The sequence below is a fragment of the Manis pentadactyla genome, chromosome 9 (assembly GCF_030020395.1).
Source record: "Manis pentadactyla isolate mManPen7 chromosome 9, mManPen7.hap1, whole genome shotgun sequence".
Classification (NCBI taxonomy): Eukaryota; Metazoa; Chordata; class Mammalia; order Pholidota; family Manidae; genus Manis; species Manis pentadactyla.
Genome location: NC_080027.1, coordinates 124,375,443 through 124,389,795, shown reverse-complemented (window position 1 = coordinate 124,389,795; position 14,353 = coordinate 124,375,443). Strand labels below are relative to the sequence as shown.

At 42.9% G+C, this 14,353-nt stretch overlaps 1 pseudogene; it reads right to left on the bottom strand.

The window, feature by feature from the left end:
* Positions 1-3,825: 3,825 nt before the first annotated feature.
* LOC118924754 (alpha-1,6-mannosyl-glycoprotein 4-beta-N-acetylglucosaminyltransferase-like) lies at positions 3,826-14,250 on the bottom strand (annotated as a pseudogene).
* Between the last annotated feature and the right edge of the window lie 103 nt (positions 14,251-14,353).

The following is a 14,353-nucleotide window of genomic DNA, read 5'->3' as shown; positions in this document are numbered from 1 at the left end:
CTCAGACGGAGGTCTGTTGGCAGCAGAAGCATGGGATAGGAGGAGTTGGAAATAGACACTGAGGGCCAGCGTAGCAACAAATTTGCCAAGATGGTCGTTCTTTCTCACCTACAGTTTCCCAACCAGATTGACATTTGCCCTTGATTTCTTCTGACACGGCTCTCCTGGCGTGTAGATGGCCAGTGTCTTCACATGGTTTTCCTTCTGTGTGTTTTGTGTCCTAATTTCCTTTTACAAGGACATTAGTCATAATTGGATTACAGCCCACTCTAAATGACCTCATTTTACCTCTTTAAAGATTCTGTCTTCAAATACAGTCATATCTGAGGTTCTAGGAGCTAGGACTTAATATATATTTGGGGGTACACAATTCAAGCCATGGGGGTGCTATCTTAAATGTGGCCTTTAAATTTTAGATTTCCAATTGTATTTAAGTAGTTGTATAAATATGAGTGATTTTTGTGTGTTGACCTTGTATTCTGTGATTTTGCTAAATTCATTGATTCTAAGAGGGGTTTTTTTGTAGATTTCTTGGAATCCTCTATTTAGACAACCATGTCATCTGTGACACGGACAGCTTTGTCTCTTCCCTTTCCATCCATATGCCTTTTCTTTTACTTGCCTTATTGCACAGACGAGGACTTCCAGTACCATGCAGAATAGGGGTGGTGAGAGTGGACATCCTGGCCTTGTTCCTGATCTTAGGGAGAAAGCACTCACTCTTTCACCATTAATTATGACAGCTCTAGGGCTTGGCTTGTTCTGTGGCTGCCCTTTATCGGGTTGAGGAAGTTCTCTTCTATTCCTAGTTTTCTAAGAGTTTTTATCTTGCGTGGATACTGAACCTTGCCAAGTGGTTTCTTCTACATCAATTAATACGATCATCCTCACACGATAATATGGTGGACTACATAGTTTTTGTTTTAATACTGAGTCAGTGTTGCTTTCCTGGGATAAACCCTCCTTGGTTGTGGTAGATCATGCTTCCATCTTTCCCCACTTTTTTCTTACAAATTTATTTATGGAAAACCAAAAAGCCTGCACTCCTAACCACCATAATATGCTGCTTATAGATAGATATTTGAGGCCCAGTGTCCAAAGGGCACTACAATTTACAAGTCTACTAATAGTCCTGGGTGAATCATAGTAATTCTCAGGGGTCCTACTGGCAAATGGGAAGGTTCTAGGGCTAGGATTAAATATAGAAATTCAGGGGGGACACAGTTCAGGCCATAATGAGTGTGCTATTTTAAATAGCTCATAGATTGTTGTGAGGCTTAAATGAAATATGCACTGCATGTCTTAGAGCAAAATACTCAGCAATGTCAGCTACCATAAAGACTTAGAAGACAGCACTGATACTATTAAGGTTTCTCCTTAACAACATTAGCAACTCTGTCTCTCCTCCACAGATGGGAAAACCAGTAGGGATTAGCTCTGGCTGGGGAGAAACGTATAGTCCAGGGTGGCAGCAGGAGTGTGTCTTATTTACTTTCAGAGAGTAGATCAGAGAAAGAAATATGAGCATTTAGTGTGGGGGTTGAGGTCATAGGGTCAGAGAATGGGTTTCAAACAGGAGTACTAACAAGAAGACCTGAGGCAGGTAAGGGCAGTTAGATTATGAAGCCAGGGGGAAGCCAAGAAATAGAAAGCTGGCAAATGGGAAAAGCCAGCACTGAGTACCTATCATGTTTCAGGCACTATGTTAGGCACTGGGAATGTAGAGGTCAGGCCCATACAGACTCTCTTTAGAGGAATGCTGGTCTGAGCCTCCAGTCTTTAAACAAACAAACAAACAAACCATTCTTGGCTCCCTATTGTTCTTAAAATAACCTTCAAGCAGAGCCTCTAGCCTGCCTGCTGGCAGTTGTCCCTCTCTGGCTCTTCTTCATATGGTGACAGACTCCATCGGCTTTCTGCCCTTCAGCCACACTATCTTCCATATTCTTGAACAATCATGCTACTAGGGTCTTCATAGTCTTTGCAAGTACCATTCCTCTTGCCTAGAATGTTCATTTCCCATCCTTCCACCCACCCCTCACCTGGGTTATTCTCACTTACTGTTCAGAGCTTATTGTGGCAGAATTCCAAGGTGGCATCAAAGCCCCAACCCCCTTTTGTACAGGCCCCATTTAGCCTCTTACCTTTGAGCGCAGGTAGGACTTTTGCCTACGATGGATACTCATTCCCTGGATTAGGTTACGTGATATATGACTTGTCCTGGTAGACTGGGGAAAGATTCTCCTACTGCATTTGAGGAAAGTGCCATGCTGTGAGAGGGCAATGGGGTGGTACCTGAGGTTGGCCTTGAGAAGCTGGCAAGATGACAGCCAGCAAGAAACTAGGACTTCAGTCCCATAGGCACAAGGAACTCAATTCTGCCAACAATCTGAATGAGCTTGGAAGAAGATTGTGAACCTCAGGTGAGATCGTAGCTCTGGCTAACACCTTGATTTTACCCTGAGCTCAGGACCCAGCTAACCTGTGCCTGGGCTCCTGACCCACAGAAACTGTGAGATAATACATTTTTATATATTCCAGAAAATTTTATATATAATTTAAATCTAATTTTATATATTATATTGTAAGGGTAAATAGTTAAAACCAATTAATCTAAGCTACTGTTTGTGGTAATTTATTATGCAGCAGTAGAAAACCAATATAGAGCAGAACAAAAGCATCAGTTTTTCAGGGCAACTTTTTTCAGCTCCTCTATCCCCAGTAATCCAGTCTCATTAGACATCCTGATTCTGCACTTTATTTCCTTAGCTCCCACCACAGTGGTTGTGTCTGAGCCATTTTATAGTCTGTTATTTTCGGCTTCCTGGCTAAGTTGTGAGCTCTGTGGGTTAGGGGCAGACATATTACCAGCACCTCACAAAGTGCTTTCATACATTAGGTGCTCAGTAAACATTTGGAGACTTATACTGTCCTGTGATTATAGCACAAGAAATGAAAATTATTGCCCCATCTCTGTAAACATAGATTAAAATTCTTAAATAAAATATCAGCAGATCATGTCCAATAATTCTTTTAAAAAGCCCAATCAAACATAATCATGTTGAGATTATCTCAGGAATGCAAAGCTATGACCTTTCTATATAAAATTCTCCACATTAATAGATTAAGGGAGAATGACAAATCTCAAATAAGCAACCAAGAGGTCATTAGAAATCTTGACAAGAGAAGTTTTGGTAGGGAAAGATTGTGATTGGAGAGGAGGGTTTAAGAGAGACATTTATAGACTTAAAAAGTACAGATAGAATCCCATCAGGATTCAGGTTGTCTTTACATTACACATCCCAAGTAAAACCTTGTATTTGACACAAAACACAAATCCAAACGTAAAGAAATTTTAAGAAGTTAAAAGAAATCCTAGTAGTTCTTTAAGACTTCACACTCAGAAATCCTGTTCCTTATAGACATTTTTCTAGACACATTTTATGCACACCACAACTACAGTATTGAGCTAGTGGCTCTGCCTTTTGTGGAGGAAGGGATTTTTTTGGATCCATCTGCTGTTTGATAAATCCATTCTCTCCTTATGTAATTTTGACACTTTCTGCTTTTTAAAAATTGTTTAACAGTAGTATCATTCTATCACAAATGCGGCTGCTGGTTCACCGAAGAGCTAGGTATCTCTGCTTTCATACTATTGACGTTTTGGGCAGCATAATTCGTTGTCGGGAGCTGTCCTACCTGTTTGCTTAGCAACATCCCCAGCCTCTTTGCACTAGATGTCAGTAGCATCCTCTGGCTGTGACAACCCAAAATATCTCCAGACATTGCCAAATGTCCCCTGGGGGGCAAAGTCACTCCTGGAGAGAAGGAAAGAGAGAGAGAGAGAGAGAGAGAGAGAGGGAGACAGAGAGAGAAATGGAACCAGGGAAGCAAAACCAAACACTTTGTCATCGTTCCATTTTTGCCTTAGTTCTGGTCTCTGTTACTCTGTTATGTAAAATAGTCCCCAGGGTCTGCTGGGAACCTGTGCCTGTGTTTCAGCATCGGCTGTACTTCCAGTGTGCCTTTCGTGGGATGGTAGAGGTTGGAAGTGAGGGGCCAGATCTTTCGTGTACACAGAAAGATCCCTGGAAATTACTGAGATCACTCATTTCCTCCTTTCTTTCCTCTTTTCTCAGTTGTTTCTGTAATCTTTGTTTTCTTGCCTGCTACTTCTCACTGAGTGGCACTGTGCCTAGATCATTCTTTGCTAAGGACCATGGTATGAATCAAGTCCAAATTCTTCATTCCCCTTTGAACACTGTAATTTGTCAAAGAATAAAAAAAAATAGTATTGCAGGGGAGTGAGTAGGGTTTGGAATGGCTAGTAGAGGGAGAAGGGGCAAATCAGCTGGCAGATGGGTGGTTAGATTGTATTCTTGAAAAAAAATTGGTAGTTTCTTTTAAATAATTATGTGAAAATCATAATAATGATAGTAGTTGCAAAATAAACTCTTGGTTCATGCTTATTACTGTTTTAAGTGTCCTTCATAAATTGACTCATTTAATCTCCACAACTCCATGAATACAAGCTATTGCACCCCCACCATAATAGAAATAAGAACATGAAGCCCAGAGGGGGTCAAAATAACTTATCTAAGAGGCAGAGCTGTGTTTTGAATTCATACACTCTGCTCTTAAATCCTCATTCTTAAGGTTAATGATATTTACAAATGACATGATAACTCTTGAAAATGCCAGTGACATTGAGAAAGGCTCCTATGGAACCTCAGGATTGCTTTGCCCGGTTTTATTTTGTTTTTATTTTTGTATTATCTGGAGTTCCATAGCTGCTGGATTGTGTTCAGGAAGGAGACTTCCCCTGGGACTTGGGTGAGGCTGCTGACAAACATGGCAGGTAATCTGGGCCCCTTGTGTCTTTGATGTCACTGACTCTGTGTCCTGACGCGCACGTTGAACTGCTTCCCCCTTTCATGACTCTGCAATACTGTGATGATGTCATTCTCCAGGCTTACACAGACTGAATCAAAGGGCCATCCCCACAGTCACTGCCTTGTATATATTTGCATTCTTTTTGCCTCTCAATTCATTGTACAAACTTGGCAAATCCATAACCAATGGTTTCAATCCAATGGTCAATTTTCTTTCCCTATTCTGAGCCACCCCTCTTCAGTGGCCATGGCTGGGAGACACACACAGCCATGCTCATTAGTGTCACTTTGAATTCATGACTATGAACCCTGACTGAGCCCATAATGTTGCCTGTGATGCCTCCCTAGTCCATTCTTCTCTCCTTTATTTTCACAGAATATCTTCCACCCTCTCTGTCCTCTGAACCTCAATACTTCTTCCTCCATCTTCTCTGTCAGTTGATGAATTTGTTTCTTTTTTTCACTGAGGAATTGAAACAAGCAGAAAGAACTCTAAAGATGACCTCCACCACATCTACCCACCCACCAGCTTCTGTACCCATATGACCTCCTTCCCCACCTGCTACCATTTGTTAATCTAAAATCCACCAAGATATGGTTCTAGTAATTCTCCTTTCTATTTTCTATATCATCAACTTTTCACTATCTGTTGGGTTAAATACTATCAGCATTTGTAAAAAGGAAAGAAGACGTCTCTTGACCCATTTCCTCAGCTAGCTACCCCCTCATTCTTTTTTTTTTTTTTTTTTTGTCTTCCTTCATAGCAAAACTCTTGCAGAGAGTTGTTTTCAGCTTTTCTGCTTCCAATTTCTCCCTTTCTGGTCCTCTTAAACTCAATCCAATCAGATTTTTACCCCTTATATGCAACCAGAAACATAACAATGATTTTTCACCAAGTGAACACTCACTCATATTCTCCTTAGAATGTTCCCAGCCCCTCGGACACCTCTGTTCTCACTCCCTGCGCTGCCTCTCAGAGGTAACCACGATCCAGACTTCGAACACCACAAAGTAGTGTTGTCTGTTTAGGAACTTATATAAATGGGATCAGGTAGTATGGATCCTCTTGTATCCAGCTTCTTTTGCATTCTGCATGTGAGATTTTTCCATGTTGTGATAGTTGTAGCTTATCATTTTCATTGTTGGTCAGCAGTATTCCCCTGTATGGCTAGAACAAATTCGTTTACCCGTTCTACCATTGATGTACTTTTGGGTTTTTAATTTGTGGCTATTATAAATAATGCTCCTATATATATTATCGTGCATGTCTTTTCCTGCACATGTGCTTGTATTTCTGTTGGGCATATACCTCAGAGTGGAATTGCTCCATCAGTTTTCTCAAGTGCTTTCTGTTGGTTTGCGTACCACCAGCAGTGACAAGAATTCTTATTTCTCTACATCGGAGGCTGACAAATATTCTCTGTAAAGGGGCAGACAGTAAATATTGAGACTTTGTGAGCTATAGAGCTTCTGTTACAGCTACTCAGGCCGGCCCTTGTTGCACGGAAGCAGTGGGAGGCACACGTGAGCAAGTGAGTGTGGTTGTGCTCCAACACAACGTGATTTGCAAAAACAGTTGGTAGGCTGTGTTTGGGCCATGGGCCATGGCTTCCCAACCCTTGCTCTACGTCTTGTCCAACACTTGGTACTGTCAGCCTTTTTATTCTTAGGCATTTTAATTTTTTTTTGCAGCTCCCTGAGGAGAAATGAGATGAGCTCCTTTTGAGGCATTTCCTCTTTGAAGTTCTTTGTTGAAATTTTTCAGCCATTAGGTTGTCTGGCTTTTGCTTACTGATTTGTAACATCTTTTTATATTTCTGGACAGACATCTTTTGTCCATCATCTATTTCACACCTACTCCTTTCCCACTCCACAACTTGCCTTTTTGTTCTTTTATGATGTTTCTTGATGTGCCATTAAATTTGTTCCTATATTGAATATTTCCTTCCCTATACTTTCACTGATTTTTAGACTCTACTATCTTAATAAATCCTTATGACAGATGCTTTATTTGTTAATTTTTACCCTTATCTATTTTCTAATTTGTTAGTCTTACTTATTTTCATTTAAAACCATAAATTTCCTTTAAGAACAGGATGAACTGCATGACCTAAGTTTTCATATTAGTAATCCCATTATGGTTCAGTTGTAAATATTTTCTGATTCCCATTAATGCTTTTTCTTTAACTTAAGAATGATTTAGAAATATGTGCATTTATTTCCAAAAACAAAGATTTTAAATCTTTTTGTCATTAATTTAGAAACCAGATAGGTAAGAGCCTAATTGTATTGTTGTCAGGGAACTCAGCAGGTCACTTCAATTCTTTGAAATTTGTTGAGATACTACATACTCAATTTTTATGAATGTTCCATGTATGCCTTTTAAAAAGTACAAAGGATGCAACATTTTATATATGTCCATTGGATCATATTTGTTCATTATATTCAAACCTTACTAATTTTTTAAATTCTATATCTATCAGTTACTGAGATACGTGTTAAAACCTTATGATGGTAGATTTATCAATTTCTCCTTGGGATTCTGTCAATACTAACTTTGTGTCTTTGAAGCAAAGTCTTTAGTTATATACATTGTTCTGTCCCCTTGGTAAGTTGCATCTTCCATCAAACAATCCCTGATATATGTCACGATCTTCTTTCTCTCTGGTAAATGCATTTGTTTTTAACCTTGAAGTATATCTTTTGCAATATCACTTATTTTAGTTGTCTTAGCCAGGTATATATGTTTTTTCATGTTGTTACTTCCAGCTTTTCTATGTTATTAGGTTTCAAGTGAGCCTCTTATAAATAGGAAAATCTGTATTTTTTCTAACCAAGACAATCTTTTTTACCTAATGAATTTAATTCATTTTTGTTTATTAGGTAGTATTTGTATTTATGAATTTATTTATATTATTACATCAAGTATCTTTGATGTTCCCCCCTTCCTTATTGCCTTTTGGGTGAATTGGTTGAGTTTTTCTTTTCTTTCTCATTATATTTCCTTCTCTAACTTTAGCATAAAATACTATTTCTAGCCTTTGGAGTTATCCTAAAAAAATTTAACATGAATATTTTTACTTACTATTTAAAGTTAATATAATTCCCTTAGAATTCTTTAACTCTGATTAACATCCCCCCTCTATACAGTTATGTATAGAAGATAGGGAGTGGGAGATATACACACACACATATATACATATCAATTGCTATATAAAATAAAATTAACTTCTCATTTTTTTTTGAACCCAGATTGGAATTATGTTTGTCCTTCACAGTCTCCTAAACCTCTTAAATCCTCTCTCATATTTTTTCATCTCTTTAACTTGTGTTGCATTATGGATAATATCTTTAATTCTATCCTTCAGCTCATGAATTTTCTATATTATTGTGCCTAATCAGATTTTTAACTTATCCCTTGGGTTTTTTTTTTTTTCCAGGGAGAGGCTTTTATTTATAAATAAAATGAGAGAAAAGAGCTCCTGGCTCACACCAGGAGGGGACAAGAGAGCTCCTATCCCTTGGGTTTTAAATTTCAATTATTGCTTTTCTGTTTAGAACTTCTATTTTCAAATATTCTTGGTCCTTTTTATAGAAATTTATTCCTTGTTTGCATTTTCAAAGCTAACTTTTAAATTTAAAAACCACATTAAAGTTATTTTTTATTCTGTATGATATTTCTAATATATGATGTCCTTTCACGCTGATTCTGTTTTTTTTTTATCTTCTGGTTTTCATTATGGTGACTTATTTCCTTGGGTGTTTTGTGATTTTTTTTTATTGTTTGCTTACATTTTTTAGGACTTTGTGAGAATTCTCTGCATTCTAACATCATCTAAAAGATTAGCATATGTCTTTTCCAGGCATCTTCGAGGGCACTATCAACTTGGGTTGTGACCTATTTAAAGTACAATCTTGGCTGGAGATTTTGGGGAGCACCTGGTGATGTTAGTTTGGGTGGCTGCTTATCCACATAAGGGGAAGCTTCTGTTTAGGAATATTGGAGATTATTTTTCCCCTGCAGCAGTGCAAAGATGAGATAGGTAAATCCATTTCTGTCTTTTTTTATACCTTTGTGGCATGTGTTTCTTCCAGCTCTCTGTGATGAATGTGCAGCCCTGTGGTGCTGCAGCTTTACATGGTGGTCTCCCACTATACTTGAAATTTTAGGTACTCCCTGACCTTTTCTATAGTTCTATGCATCCTGTCCCGCTGCTGATTATGGAGCTCAGTGTCCTAGTCATTTGGTTAATTTTCTCAGGGCAAAAGTCAGCTTAAGTCCTTATTTACCTATCTGGATCCCTACTTTTGTTTAATTTTTTGGTCTGTGAGAATTTCTTACATTCTTTTTATTTCATTGATACACTCAAAAACAGTTTTTAAACAGTATGTACTTATAGTGTATTTAGTTGTTTTAATCAGGAGAGTTTTCATAGGTCAAACTGCCAATAACAGAATCTTCTGTAGTTTCTTTCTGCAATTAAACTGAATGGAAATGCATGGGTTTTTTTCCCTGAATTAATAATTTTGTTTATATTGTATGGAAGCCAGAGGTTTTTATTTTTTTCACTTAATGGTGTATCTTGAACACCTTTTCAAGTTGTACATAAAAGTTCTTTGAAATAGCAATCTAGGTAATTTGAATCTTCTTATTGAGGACAACAATAAAAGCCAAACAAAATATAAATAGCATCTGACTAAAGGCAATAACAAAGTAATAAGCTAAGGAAGAGTCCTCAGGCCAATGCCAACAAGGTTTCTAGCAGCTGACTGAATCCCCATTGGGATTTTTAAATGGAAATCCTGCCCAAAATCTTTGCTTACTTTATCGGTCAATCCAAATTATAAAGGATATGGGAATTTTGTTCCCTCTTAGTTGTGTACCTGGTGTCCCTTGATGTTATTCTCTTTCTAATGAAATGGGAGAATAAATATTCATGTACTGGCAACAGCAAACATTTTTTTCCCAGGGAAAATATTTCCCTGGAAGGTGATGAATTGCACTTATGACAGAAGCCTGAGAGCTCCCTTACCGTAACCCTTCATCATATGAGGACATGGAAAAAGATGGCCAGCCATCTCCGAGCCAGGAAGTGGGCTCTCACCTGACACGGGATCTGCCAGCACCTTGATCCTGGGCTTCCCAGCCTCCAAAACTGTGAGACAGAAGTTTCTGTTGTTTATAAGCCACCCAATCTATGCTATTCTGCTACTGCAGCCCAAATAGACTAAGACAGATGTATAGATGCAAGCTAAAGTCAGTCCCACCTCCATGCTCATGGTACTATCAAGACTGTTGCAACTGTAAATAGGGTAGAGACCCCTTCAGGGAAACATCGTAGGATGTTACACTTGTGGGTTGATAAAAACCAAGGCAGTTTGTGATGACTCCTTCCCATTCTCTGGCTCTTGGAAGCCAGAAGGATATTGTCTTGTCTCTGCCCTTCATCCGAATGTATCATCTATCTTAAGTAGCCTATAAAAGCCAGAATTAGGATGACCATACACCTTAGCTTGCCTGGGACAGTCCTGGTTTACATCTGCTGTTCAAATGTAATTTTTAATAGTGTTTCCTTTCATTCTCAAAAATGTCCCAGTTTAGACAATAAATTACATGGTCACCCTATGCAGAATGAGCAGCCCTTGGCCGATTTCTAGCTTTACTTCTTGTCAATCACATAGATACCATTCCCAAAGCCCCTCCTTCCAGACCTCCCATTGTGCCCTCTAACTCTCCTCTAAGCCTAACTCCTCCTGAGTCCAGACTTTGATCTGCCTGATCAGGACCCAACACCCTTGAGATGCCAGCACCAGCAGTCGTATATAACTCAACTCCTCCATGGAACCTTCTTCACAAAAAACCCTCTGGTCCAAATTTCCGTCCACCGGTGGACTAGCAGGCTACAGCGAGCACAGCCTTTGGAATTCTCTACGGGAGCACAGCCCAGCTCTACCTGCCCCTGCCGCGGCCGGTTCAGCCCTTGCTTCTCCGGGCCTGTCAGCACCTCCACCTGGATGACTTTCTGTGGCCTCTCCAAAGTCACCGTCAGGCGGTTGCCCATTAGAGGATCGAGGGTAGAGTAGCTCTCCTCGTTGAGGGTACCAGCGTTCCGTGGGATAATATCTGATACTGTCCTCATGTCAGTGAGGACACTGGCAGTGGCGTCGTCGGGTTCCCCTCCTCCATGGGGGAGCAGGTGTCTTCAAGCACAGAATAATCGTTCACATGGTAGAAGACTGAGGAGGCGAACCGAATTGGAATATTCCAGGCTAAGAGAAGACGGGATTCGGAGAGAAGCAAGGGAGTTGGAACGTCCGTACGGAAGAGGAGGAACAAAGCAGCCGGGTGGGAGAGGTCAGTGGTGTGGGAGACTTTCCTGGAGGAGCTCAGGCTGGAGAACCCCAGGGTCACCCGAGGCAGCTCCTTCCAGGTTGGTCATGCCCCGTAGGAGGCAGGAATACATTTGGGGCACAGGGGACATGATCTTCCAGCATCAGAAGGTATGCGGAGAGGTGGACAGCGAAGTTCAGGAGGAGGCGTCACCAGCCTTCTGCCTGAACGAAGTGCTTCACAGGATGAGGAGTGGTTGGTTCCACAGAACTCCCGGGAGAGGAGGGCCCCCAAGATGGCCCCGGACCGCGAGCAGCCTCTGGGCCTCAGTATGTGGTTTGAAGAGGACTGAGATATTGGCAACCGTCTGGCGGAGCCGTTCAGGGTCAGGACCTGCCAGGTGGACCAGCACCACGACGGACTTCAACTCCAGCTCTGACGACGCTCGGAACAGGGACTGCAGGGTGTCCGAGAGGGGGCTCCCGTGAGGACGCCGCCCTGGGCGACCCCTGCCGTCAGCAGGTCTGGGGTGGAGGGGGACAAGGGGACCGCCAGCACCTGAGGGTGGTGAAGGATTCCCCGGCCTGTCCTCCCAGGGCTTCCCCTGAGCGCCGATGGCCGCGACAAACGCACATCTCCTTTCCCTGGGAGGCGCTGGTCCCGCAGGGGGTTAGTCTCTGTCAGAAGCTGTGACATGGTTTTGTCTGATCACCACTCGGGAAGGCTGCTGGGGGAATGGCCACGAAGGACAAGCTCTCTCTGACGGGAGGGCTGCCACGTGCCCAAGGGAAATGCACCGGCCTGGGAAACCAGTCTGGCCTTGGCCTCTGTCACCTCAGCGACCGAAGACCAGCCAGACCTGGATTAGAGGACCTCCAGGGCCCCGTGCAAACCCGAGGGCTCGGCGGTCGCGGGACAGCTGGTCAGCATCCGCCGCCCTCTGCCCTGCCCGCGGCGCTCTCTCCCGCAGCTCCCTCGGGTCCTGCCCGCGCTGCCCGCCCCTGTCTGGGAGGCCGGCCTGCCGTGGATGGGCTTCGCCACGAGATGGCTCCTTGACACGTAGAGACGGACTTCTCAACTTGTTAGTCATTCAGGGGGCAGCCGGTGGCAAGAAAATGCACTCGGGATTCCAAGCTGCCCCGGGTTCCAGCGTGTGGCCCTCCCCCAGAGTACCCTCCTTTCCTCGCCAGCTCATTTCCCGTTTTACCCACCCTCCTTTTCCTCGTTGGGATCCCTTGTCTGCCCTTCTCCCAGTCTGGCCACTCCCTGCCATGCACTTGCTCTTCTCCTGGGTAAGGGCTCCAGCCAGGAAGGTGTATTTGGCCTGTCGGAGTGAAGAGTTTTTCTGCATCTCCTTGAAGGTCTCCAGATGGTTCTTGATGTCAGAGCTGATTTTCTCCTGGTCCACCTGCCACCGCATTTTCTTCTTTTCCTCCTCCTGAGGATAGGATAAGTGTCAGTCCTGGGGTTCATCCCTAGGTCCCTGGAGACAGGTAAGAGAGAGATCCCCCTTTTAGGCCTGGCTAGACAAGCCCCAGGATCCAGTCACCAGGGAGCCCGGGTATGGGCAAAACGCAAGTTCCCATGGCTGGGATCCTCACCTGACCCTAAAATACTTGATGATGTAATTGGGCTACTGCTAGGCCACTGCTTCCACACCCGTAGGCAATGAGTCACTATATAAAGACCTCTACGCAGTATTCTGGGTAAAGCCAGAGATGAAGGAGGGTTGTGGACCTGCAGCCTGATGGATGCAGACCTGATTCCAGTGCTTGACCTACCCGTGGGAATAAAGCTGGGTATAAACCCTTTTACCCCAAGAATGCTCTGTTGTCATTTCTCGGTCTCACTGAATCCATAGTGAAATTTTCCTGGGCTGAAACCCTCAGGCAAGACACTGAATGTTAGGGCTCAGTTAACTATGCCCACCTCATCATGAGAACACACAGGGCTGTCCAGAAGGGGTGGTGGGGCCTGGAGTCAGGGACGTGGGTCCCCCAGTTTGTGAGGAATGCCTGGAGGAAGGTCCTAGGCTTCTGCAGAGGGAGAACTTGCCTACTCCCACCACGCCCCACATCCAATTTCTCCTGCCATTATCAGGCTGGCAAAAGCTTATATATCAGCTTAGATGGGGTTAGGTTCTGTGACAGGTGCTGACAGTCAATGCCTGGTCTTGTCCTTAAGGGGGTTACACATAGTGCCTCGATTCTAAAGTCCTTTCTTTTGCTCAATTCTGACCACGTGAACATTTCTGAACAACTTCCCTAAAACCACCTCATGCTTTACTCCAGCTGGTCTGAGGCATTTAGGAAAAACCTGGACTGTAAGCATGACCTATGTTGGATGTGGTCTTCTCCCACTTGCAGCTGTTGTACACTTGGGGGAAGTTATTTCACAGCTCTGGGTCTCAATCCCTTTGTGTGAGAAATGGGCCAAACAACATCTCCTATGGTGGACTTTGATGAGGGAAGTGGCCAGCTCCCAGGCAGTCCTCATGGCAAGCTGGTCCTGACAGTCAGAAGGCCTTTAGAAGTGTGTTTTGCTCTTTCCATACCTAAAATGCCCTGGCCTTTATTCAAATCTTATACATATTTCAAGGCTGGTTCAATATTTATCTTTTTTCTGACTCTTTCCTGATTCTTCAAGTGCCTTCTTAGAGCTCCTAAGGTGATACTAGATTGTTTGCTTAAGTAGAAAAATATTCACCCTATGCTAGGATAGGCAAAGAGTCCAACCTCAGTCTCTGGTACTTACTAATGATGAACTGGACTCAAGATGTTCTTCATCATCCTCTTGGAGAGGGAAGCTCAGGATGACTGAAGACACAGCAGCTGTGATGTCTTTCCATGGGCAGGGACGCGAGGTGTTGGTGCCCGGAGCAGCTCTGCAGAGAAATACGAGCAGGAGATGGATCCTGACGCCTCCTGCTCAGAGAAGCATAGGGGTGTCCTTCTCTTGACCAGGAACCTCCCACTCTCCTTCCGCATCTCTCCTCCTGGACAGCGCTGCAAAAATTATTTCCTTCATTTTTTCCCTCCACCTCCTTCAGCCTTCCTCCCTGCTCTCAGCTATCTAAGGAGAGACGAGGGACAGGGAGTTCGGCTCTGTTCAGCTTCTACCTTCTTCACCC